At 40.9% G+C, this 9,362-nt stretch overlaps 1 long non-coding RNA gene across 1 annotated transcript; it reads right to left on the bottom strand.

Annotated features, from left to right (window-relative positions):
• Window positions 1-4,939: 4,939 nt before the first annotated feature.
• On the bottom strand, window positions 4,940-5,315 carry LOC127309489 (uncharacterized). The gene is made up of 2 exons (XR_007857176.2): window positions 5,239-5,315; window positions 4,940-5,072 (listed from the first exon to the last, which is right to left on the bottom strand). It is a non-coding gene; the product is annotated as an uncharacterized lncRNA (long non-coding RNA).
• Between the last annotated feature and the right edge of the window lie 4,047 nt (window positions 5,316-9,362).

The raw sequence follows: 9,362 nt of genomic DNA on the forward strand, positions 1-9,362 counted from the left end.
TTGAAGAGGGTGTTGCATAGATGGGATCCATGCATTGAGGCTACCAATAACAGTTGTGGTTGCTTAGAAATTAACTGCCAAAGTCTGGACATTTTAAGCTTGTCAACACAGATGGTCGACATGGCCTCAAAACCAACAAGGATGAGTGGGTATAAGAGAGGGATGTAGCTAGGGTAGATGATCCCAAGTTTTGAATTAAGTATGATTGAGCTATCTTGTACCACAAAGAGGAAGATCATGATGGCACACTCATGTTATCATCAGAAGAAGAGCTTGATGTAGTAAGAAGGAAAACAATTCTTCCTAAGCCACAAACGTGTTTTATTTGGTGAGTTGCTGGTTTAACCACTAGAGGTGTTGTTCTTTGAGGTGGCTCAAGACAAAACTCAACAAGCAATCAAGACAATACATCTACCAACAGATCAAGGCAATTCATCACAACAAACAGATCAAGGCAATTCATCTAATTAGTCTTTTAAAAAAATTTGTTCCCCCTAATTTTTGCAATAAGGACAATTAATCAAGGTTGCAAAAGTTGGGGTGTTACAGATCTTCCACCCTTAAAATAATCTCGTCCCGAGATTACTGAGTGTAGAACTAGAGGGGTTGTAAAGTGTAACTAAAGTTAGACTCCATTCTTCTGTCGGCGTGCCGTTGTTGAGAGGGTCGCAACTACATCTTCTGAGAGACATGATGGATTCCTGCCGATGGCGAGCTTCATGAAGAGGTTGACTACTCCCTGCAGATGTTAGACCTGTAGCTTCTTAACGACCCTAGTGGAGCTCACGACTTCGGAAATTTAGTGCACTCAATGGTGCCTTAGGAGGGTTGAAAAATATTTAGAGTTAGCTTAAATTTAGTGGAAGATGAAGTCTTCCACCCTTAAAACTGTTCATCGGGCTTTCAGAAAAACTCAGAGAGTCTGCCTTGCGGTCCTGTTGGGGCTTCTGAAGAAGTCGTCGATCTTCCTTGTTCAGTTGAAGAATCTTCGGGGCGACGTGCAGACGACATCTTCAAGAGCACTCACGTGTTAACTAAACCATAGGGGATGCGCGGTGAGTTACTAAGTTGATGAAACACCTACTCGGTATCCATATGAAACAGCAACAGAGGGCGTCGAAGACAATCATCAGCTGGCGGGTCGGTGCTGACTTATACCAGTTGGTGAGCGGGTAAGTCGTACCTAGTCTTGAGTTCTTGAGGTATCTTCAGGAGCTTCACTTGAGGAGGACCAGATGAACCATGTGATGTAGCTTGTCTTTGACGCTAATGTTCTCTCATCTAGTTAGACGGTGTGTTAGGGGGGGGGGGGGTTTCAAAAAGATATCCTCGAGGTTAGCACGATCATATACCAAGGTTAGACCAAGTTAGTAAGTCTTCTGGTAGAGGTGCAGTCACTCTTGAAGGTAGGGGCTTCTGCTTTCTTGATGGAGTGGAGATGCTTCAGCGGATCTTGAAGGTATTGGCTTTTGCTTGGTTGGCGTAGTAGAGATGCTTCAGATGACGTTGAAAGTAGTCGGCGTAGATAGGGGTCTGAGTTAGTTTCCCTGACGGTTGAAAACAACTGCTAACGGGTTTAGAGTTAGAGTCTTTCGTTAATCTAACGTCGGCGAGGCAAACTTTAATCCTATCATTGCATGTGACACCCATACAATCATAATCAGAAACAAAATACCACTAACAGAGGCTACTAGTATTTTTCCTAGATTCACAGTAACAAAACAAGATCATCACAATTGGAATCATTCAAAAATATTTATTTTTCAATTTTTGAGACTCAAAATATTAACCAGAAACACTGATCAAGTTTTATTTACTAAAAATCGCACACAAATCCTAAAAATACAAGGTCAGTGGCATCTGAAAGATAATTTCATACTGGTTCTAGTGCAATTGGAATCACATCAATCGGAGCTACCAAACTATTTTTATTAGCAAAACAGTACACTGGCAGATTTCCATTTTTAATTTATGTTTTACAATTTCCAAACAATTAGAAAAGGCGGGAACGTCTAGATAGCAAGACATACATGCACACAACAAACAGATACAAACACTGAAGGCAGCACACTAGGGAGCTACAAGCAATCATCAAACCAGACATGGTACTCTAAGTACCCAAAAATTCCTAATGCGCGGGTTTATCTCAATCAAAACGATTGAGTTTGTCCTATCCATCCTATTGGTCTGGGGCTGGTCACATATGTCGACGTCTTCATATCGTCAGCATCGGCTTCAACTTGGATCCTTGTAGCAGTTGGTAGTGAAGGGGCCGGGTGTTGAGTCGTTGAGGTTGAGGTGGAGGAGAAAACTGTGTAGAACTTCTAGTCTCGACATCCTGGAAACATGAGGTCTTCGAAGAGGTAGCTGTCGAGGTGCTCCCGAAGTCGAGATCTTCTCGTACCTGGCCTAAAAGTTACTAGTCAAGAAACTGAGGACTTGATCCCTAACGACTGCAAAAAGTGCAAGTCCACGGAGGAAGAAGGTCAGCTCCTTGACAGACTTTGGTGACAACCAAAGGCATGATCTTATTATCCCTTTATGTGCAGGACTAAGTCGGCGTCCGATCTTCAATAGTTGTCGTTGGAGATACGTGAGACTTCATAAAAGGTTGATCCATCTTCGACTTCGAGTCTCCAGGTCTGTGTTGGGGACGTCGTCCAACATGTAGGTTTGAAGTGGATGAGACAATAGAGCAAGAATTTTCAAACCTTTTATAAAGCGGAGAGATAAGAATTTAGAAGCTTTGAATAAATAAGAGGAGTAGAAGCTATACTTCCGACTAAAGAAATAATTTATTTCGTCAATAAGTTTTTTTCCCAGTACTCGTTTCCTAACTAACGTCCATGCTAACTAAGGTCTCCTACAGTCAGGATAGCTCTGATACCAGCTCTGTGGGGACCCCGGACTAGCTGTCCGAAATTCCCTGTTATGTATACAGTTCATGATCCCATGATCAGTGCGCCGTGAACACATAACCGAACTGATATCAAATTACACCATCCATTACAAAGCGGAATAACAAAATTACAACATGGTCACATGACCGATACTTACATAATAGCCTCGAAGGGCCTAACTAAACATCAGAGTAGCATCATCACTTCAGCAGCACAGTACCCAAGTCATCTGCCATAACCCTACAGGCAACTGACTGGGAAGACGTTCCTAGCTCGCATAGACGTCGCCAACTCCTTCTTCATCCATCGTGTTCCTCCAAGTCTGGCCAAGTAAATAGACAGGGACAAAGCCGTGAGTACATTTGGAATTGTACTCGCAAACCATCAAGAAGGTACTTTGCAAGAGTGCAAGATAACAAATGCTAATCTAAGATGACAAGAGGGAAGAGCTAATTTCTCCAGTGGAAATAGCATGAAGAAGAGAAGTAGTTTCTCTTGTGGATATAGCATATGAAAGAGTAATAGTTTCTCTTGTGGATGTAGCATCCCAACATCACAGTTGAAGGGGACACTAAGAAGATCATATGACATCTCTCTATATTTGTTGAAGAAGATACTTCAAAAGAGTTCCTATGACATCTCTATATCTTTGTTGAAGAAGATAATCTAAAAGATATCCTATGACATCTCTATATCTTTGTTGAAGAAGTTACTTCAAAAGAGTTCCACAACATAAAACACTAGGATGGGGTAACCCAATTTTATTTATCCTTCCCGACCATCTCCATATGGTCGACACATCCTTTCCCGTACCCTTCCGGTACTTCAAAACAAGTTCTTTCCTTTCCTTTGTCAAACAATTTTGTAAAACAAAACTCATCAGGCTAAGCAACAGCCATTCCAACCGTCCATGACCACGGACACGGCTATTCGAATAGATTTGACTCTGCAGAGTTTGCACACTTTCCCCACAAGATCCGCGAGTTCATCATGTGGGCATCATCCCCGCATATCAACTATGCCATGACAAAAACTCGGACAGAGCCTTTCGCCTATTCGTCTTAGCACGGGATCCTACCCTATGGAGTATGTACCTCCCTGGAACCGTGGCAGCTCACCTCACTTTGAGCGTGGCTCCACCGCCAAGCCAGGAGACCCATAGTGTCTTCCGGACGGGTCAGCCCCGAAGGCCTCCCGTTATACTATTGTCTCCACCAACGACAATCCGGATTCAGGGGTAACCTTACCCTTATATAGTTGTGCGGTGTCCCATGTTAAGAAGAACAAACTACAAGCTAAGCCCCGTCCCACTCCAGTGTAATGTGGTTGCGCGGGTTAATTGTCACGGGTGAATACTTAGACGCCAAAGTTTTCGAAAACAAGATTTTCTTTCCAACCATCTTTGCCAAGATCGTTTCCTTTCATAAACACACACTTGGGTAAGTCCAACTCACCCAAGGTTTTCATAAAACATTTACAACAAGGTAAGCCTTGAGGGGTTCCCAACCTAAAGTTTCATGAGTTGAACTACTATTGCACTACGGCCGAGATGAGAGTCATCACGCCATAGATGGTGTGAAAAGGAGTAATGGAGTGGATCATACTTGCTTAAGGTAAGCATGTACTATGACCACACAAGGAGGATTATACTTTCAGATTTGTGGTGCTAAATATACAACTTAGATAGTGGATTATCACTATCCAACATACTCTCCAATGGGTACACGGCATACTCCTCTCAAGTTGAGAATACACCAAGATCATGACATTGATACCTCTATACTACCAAAGTGGTGGGTGTAGTGTAAGTCATTATCTTGAGATGGAACATGCTCAAGTCGAGCATACAAGATAACCAAGAGGAATAGCACGGCCATGATACCATGCATCCCATAATCACAAAGACAATAGTGGAGTATCACCACTAGGGAGTACTCCACTAGCAACCATACATATATGACAATAATAAGGAGAACAACACACATAGAACCAAGGTGCTTTGGACATCAACAAATGACATCCAACTAGACACCGAATCAGAGGTCAAAAGATGGCTTGCCTTGGCTTATTTGTCCCTGTACTTCTTCAACTCCATCAATATAAGAATTCCAACAATATAAATAATCTTCTCATCCGATTCCACTTCTTCTTCTTCTCCGGAATTGTTCGCATCTATCGCCGGAAAATATAAAAGGAACACAATCAATCACATTGCATCAACAAGACAACATTCAACAATCAACAACTAACCATGCAGCCAAGGTATAACATACTAAAGACCTATAGACACCACAAAACAATTTTAAGAGTTTTAATTTAGAAAACCCCATTTAATTACCTAGTAAAGGTATGAGAGTGCCACGACTTAGCAATTGCCTCTCTAGGTACCACCATGGAACAAGCTAAGTACCCCCTGGTATATAACATCATAAAGAGGACAAGAGCATTAGTTTGACATCAAATACATTCACAAAACATTTTCAAACATTTTTGGAAAAGTAGAAAACAGTTTTCCTAATTTAATTTGCTCACTTAACACTATACAAAAATAGGAAGCAAACCATATACCACATCATTTGAAAACTTAAGCAAAACAAAAGACCTAAAGTTAGGTTGCAGAGGTTTTGTTTTGCAAGCATAAAACAAAGGTTGCCCACCTCTACTAAAAAGAGTTGGTCAAGGGTTTTAAATAAACTGAAAAGTTTTGCTTCAACAATGCATGCCACACATAAACATCACTAACAGCAACAAATATGTATGAAAAGAGACTAATAATATTTTTCCTGGATAGCCAGTACTAATACAAGACTAACCCAATTGGAATCACCCAAAAATATTAAACCTACAATTTTAGGAATTTCCTTGAATCTGACTGTACAGAGAACAAGATCTGTAAGCCATAAATCGTAGAAAAATCCTAAAAATATGAGGCCACTTGCATTTGAAAGGTAATTAAACAGAGATGCATACACAATTGGATTTGGGTTCAAATTGTTTTTGAAACTCTCACAAATGGATTTACAATTTTACTGCATGTCTGTACCATTTTCTTTCTCTCTGGATTTACACAACAGATAAATGTTTGAAACTTGTTTGAGATGATTAAGAAAACATTCAGTAATCCTACCGAATTGGAATCACACAATTAGGTTCAAAAATGGATTTTTTATGATCTAAAAGCTAACAGCCATGTCTGCAGAACACACAGAACAAGTTTAAATCATCAAAAATCATACACAAATCATAAAAATATGAGGTCAGCTGCATTTGAAAGGTACTGAATAGGTGGTTCTTACCCAATTGGTTTCATTCAAAAATTCGTCTCCAGGCTCCTGGTTTAATTCGACAAATTCATACCTGACCAGATCTTGATCTGTGAACAATTTCAATTTCAGGAGGTCATTCGAAGTGAAACTAACGCCAAAATGAAGGTATTGGAGAGGGCTTTCACCCACAGTTGAGTTTGCTCAAAAAGGTTTTGTAAAACGGAAGAAATCTAACAAACAGTGATTATGCATGTTTGCAGAACTTTATTTACCATGCAAAATCCGTAACGAATTTGAGGATGAGTCCAACGCCAAGTTGTAGATCTTTTCAATACCTATCTGCGGAACTTTGAATCACAAGATTTGGCAGATTTTACAAGTTCGTACCAGAATCTGAAACAGCAAGATACAGAAATTACTGCAAGGTTTTGGACGAATTTTGCTCAAGAACTTCAGATCTGAGGATAGCTCAACCTTCTCCATGCTTGGACCAACATGCACCTGCATCAAGATCCAATCTAGTGAGAGGAGAAAGGAGAAAGTGAGCTGGACTCATCAAAGATTAGGGGAGAAGAGAGTGAGAGGGATGCTCTCATGGTGAGGGGAAGCTTGGGGAAGGAGGGGAGCTCCATCTTGGTGGCTTTCCATGGCCATGGCCGGCCATGGGAGCAAGGGGCAGCAGCATTTCGTGGTGGGGGGCAGGAGGAGAGTGTGAGGGAGTGGAGAGTGAAGGAAATGAAGCCAAAGGGGAGGTGGTGGCCGGCTAGGGCCAATTTATAGAGGGAGAGGGGTGGCTGCCTCCTTTTTTCATTGGCTATGGTGGGTGGCTGCCCATTTAGTGATTGGGGTAGTTGGGAGGTAAGCCTTGTGGAGGAAGGAAGTGAGGAAAAGAGGGCTGGCCGAAATTTGCATGCACATACAATGGCCGGCTCCATTCTTATGTCATGCAAAAATGATTCATCAAAAGGGAGTTCCCATCATGCATGTAGATCATGGAGGAGCTACATAATTCCTTGCCGAGATGGTGGCTTAGATGATGTGTAGGAAAATATAAAATAGCTAGAGATGGAGGAAGAGCATGATGGTGATGGAGGTGTACAAGTTTTCATGTGCAAGCTATTTTGGAGATGGCCGCCACAAGATTTTGAGACTTGGCCATTCCAAACAAGATGAGACACATGGTACCCAAGTGCCTAAGCAAGACACACGACACCACTTGTGTTATGCAAAGAAAATAGGTTCCTTCAAGTGGTAAAGAGTCTAAGGTTTAGAAGGATAGTGATGGATATAATGATGCAATAACAATGATGAATATGGTGACATCAATTCATCAATTCATGAGGTCAAGAATGATGATGGAAGAGAATAGAGGGGTGAGATAGGTACGAGGAAATATAAGTTGCTCTTCAAATAAGAGGTCAATTGGGGAGTGATTTGAAAGTATCAAATGATCATCTACATGATCAAGAATTGGAGAATGAGGGAATACAATGTGGTGGATCAGAGATGTGCAAGAGTTGCCATTTGAAAAAGAGTTTAGTTGAAAGGTATGGGACACACCTCAATTGTATAGAGACAATTGGGAATGTACTCAAGTGAAATGGAATCTTGAAGATGTTGGGTGAAAACTAGTTGGAACATAGGAGTTCAAAATATTCTACTTACTTTCTCAAGTAAAGTAGAGTTTTCTCAAATTTAAAGTAAACAAGAAATGGTATGGGTACCATAAACAAGCCTTTTGTTAAAAACAAAGCAAAATAGAGAGTAATGTTTTAGAAATCAGTGCTTGGTAGAAATGGGATGAAAAACAAAACCCATTTCAGTTTCTTGTTTTCTTTGAAGAAATATCTTGAAAGGATTTAACAAAACTAGAAGTAGTTTTCTGATCAAAACTAGAGAAGGAAAATCAATAAGATTTTTGGAGAGAGGAAACTTAATTTAGGGAGAAGTGTTCTCAAGGGTAGATGGTGGCTACAAAATGTACCCATCATTCCCACTCTTGGTTTTGTGAAGATTAAACTTGGATTAAAAACAAGAGGTAAAATCGAAGGAAGTGATCTAGTGTTGAATCATTGAATAGGATACAAGATCAAGTTGAATATATGAGCTGCAAGGATTGACTGAGACATGCAAGACGTGGAGGTTGAAGAGGGTGTTGCATAGATGGGATCCATGCATTGAGGCTACCAATAACAGTTGTGGTTGCTTAGAAATTAACTGCCAAAGTCTGGACATTTTAAGCTTGTCAACACAGATGGTCGACATGGCCTCAAAACCAACAAGGATGAGTGGGTATAAGAGAGGGATGTAGCTAGGGTAGATGATCCCAAGTTTTGAATTAAGTATGATTGAGCTATCTTGTACCACAAAGAGGAAGATCATGATGGCACACTCATGTTATCATCAGAAGAAGAGCTTGATGTAGTAAGAAGGAAAACAATTCTTCCTAAGCCACACATGTGTTTTATTTGGTGAGTTGCTGGTTTAACCACTAGAGGTGTTGTTCTTTGAGGTGGCTCAAGACAAAACTCAACAAGCAATCAAGACAATACATCTACCAACAGATCAAGGCAATTCATCACAACAAACAGATCAAGGCAATTCATCTAATTAGTCTTTTAAAAAAATTTATTCCCCCTAATTTTTGCAATAAGGACAATTAATCAAGGTTGCAAAAGTTGGGGTGTTACACTCTCCATCTTGGCAATGTCACTTTCATGAGTGCAACATGCACGGTCCTTGCTCAAAGGAAAATTCTCCTTCAATGCTTCCTCTTTCATGGAATTGACCTCCATGAGCTTGGCTTCCCTCCTCTTCAAGGCGGCTATTTCTTCCTCATGATCACAAGAAGTGGCCTTCTCTTTGCTCATGCGAAGGCATTCCACCAAAGACTCTTCTTGCATGCTACTCAAACTCAATAGCTTGGCCTTGGTGGTGTCAAGAGTGGCAATTTCTTCTTCATGGTTGCAACATGAGGTTTTCTCCTTGCACAAGCGGTAATATTCATCCAAGGCTTCTTCTTGAAGAGCATTGACCTCCAAGAGAAGAGCATTGTACTTCCTCAAGGAAGCAACTTGATCTACAAGCTCATCATGGCAAGATTTGGGGTCTTCCTCATATTTCTCTTTGTTAGCTTCCTCGAGAGAGAGCATCTTCTTTTTGAGCTCACCGATCAAACCAAGAGCATGGTCTCGGT

This window comes from Lolium perenne, chromosome 6, assembly GCF_019359855.2.
Source record: "Lolium perenne isolate Kyuss_39 chromosome 6, Kyuss_2.0, whole genome shotgun sequence".
Classification (NCBI taxonomy): Eukaryota; Viridiplantae; Streptophyta; class Magnoliopsida; order Poales; family Poaceae; genus Lolium; species Lolium perenne.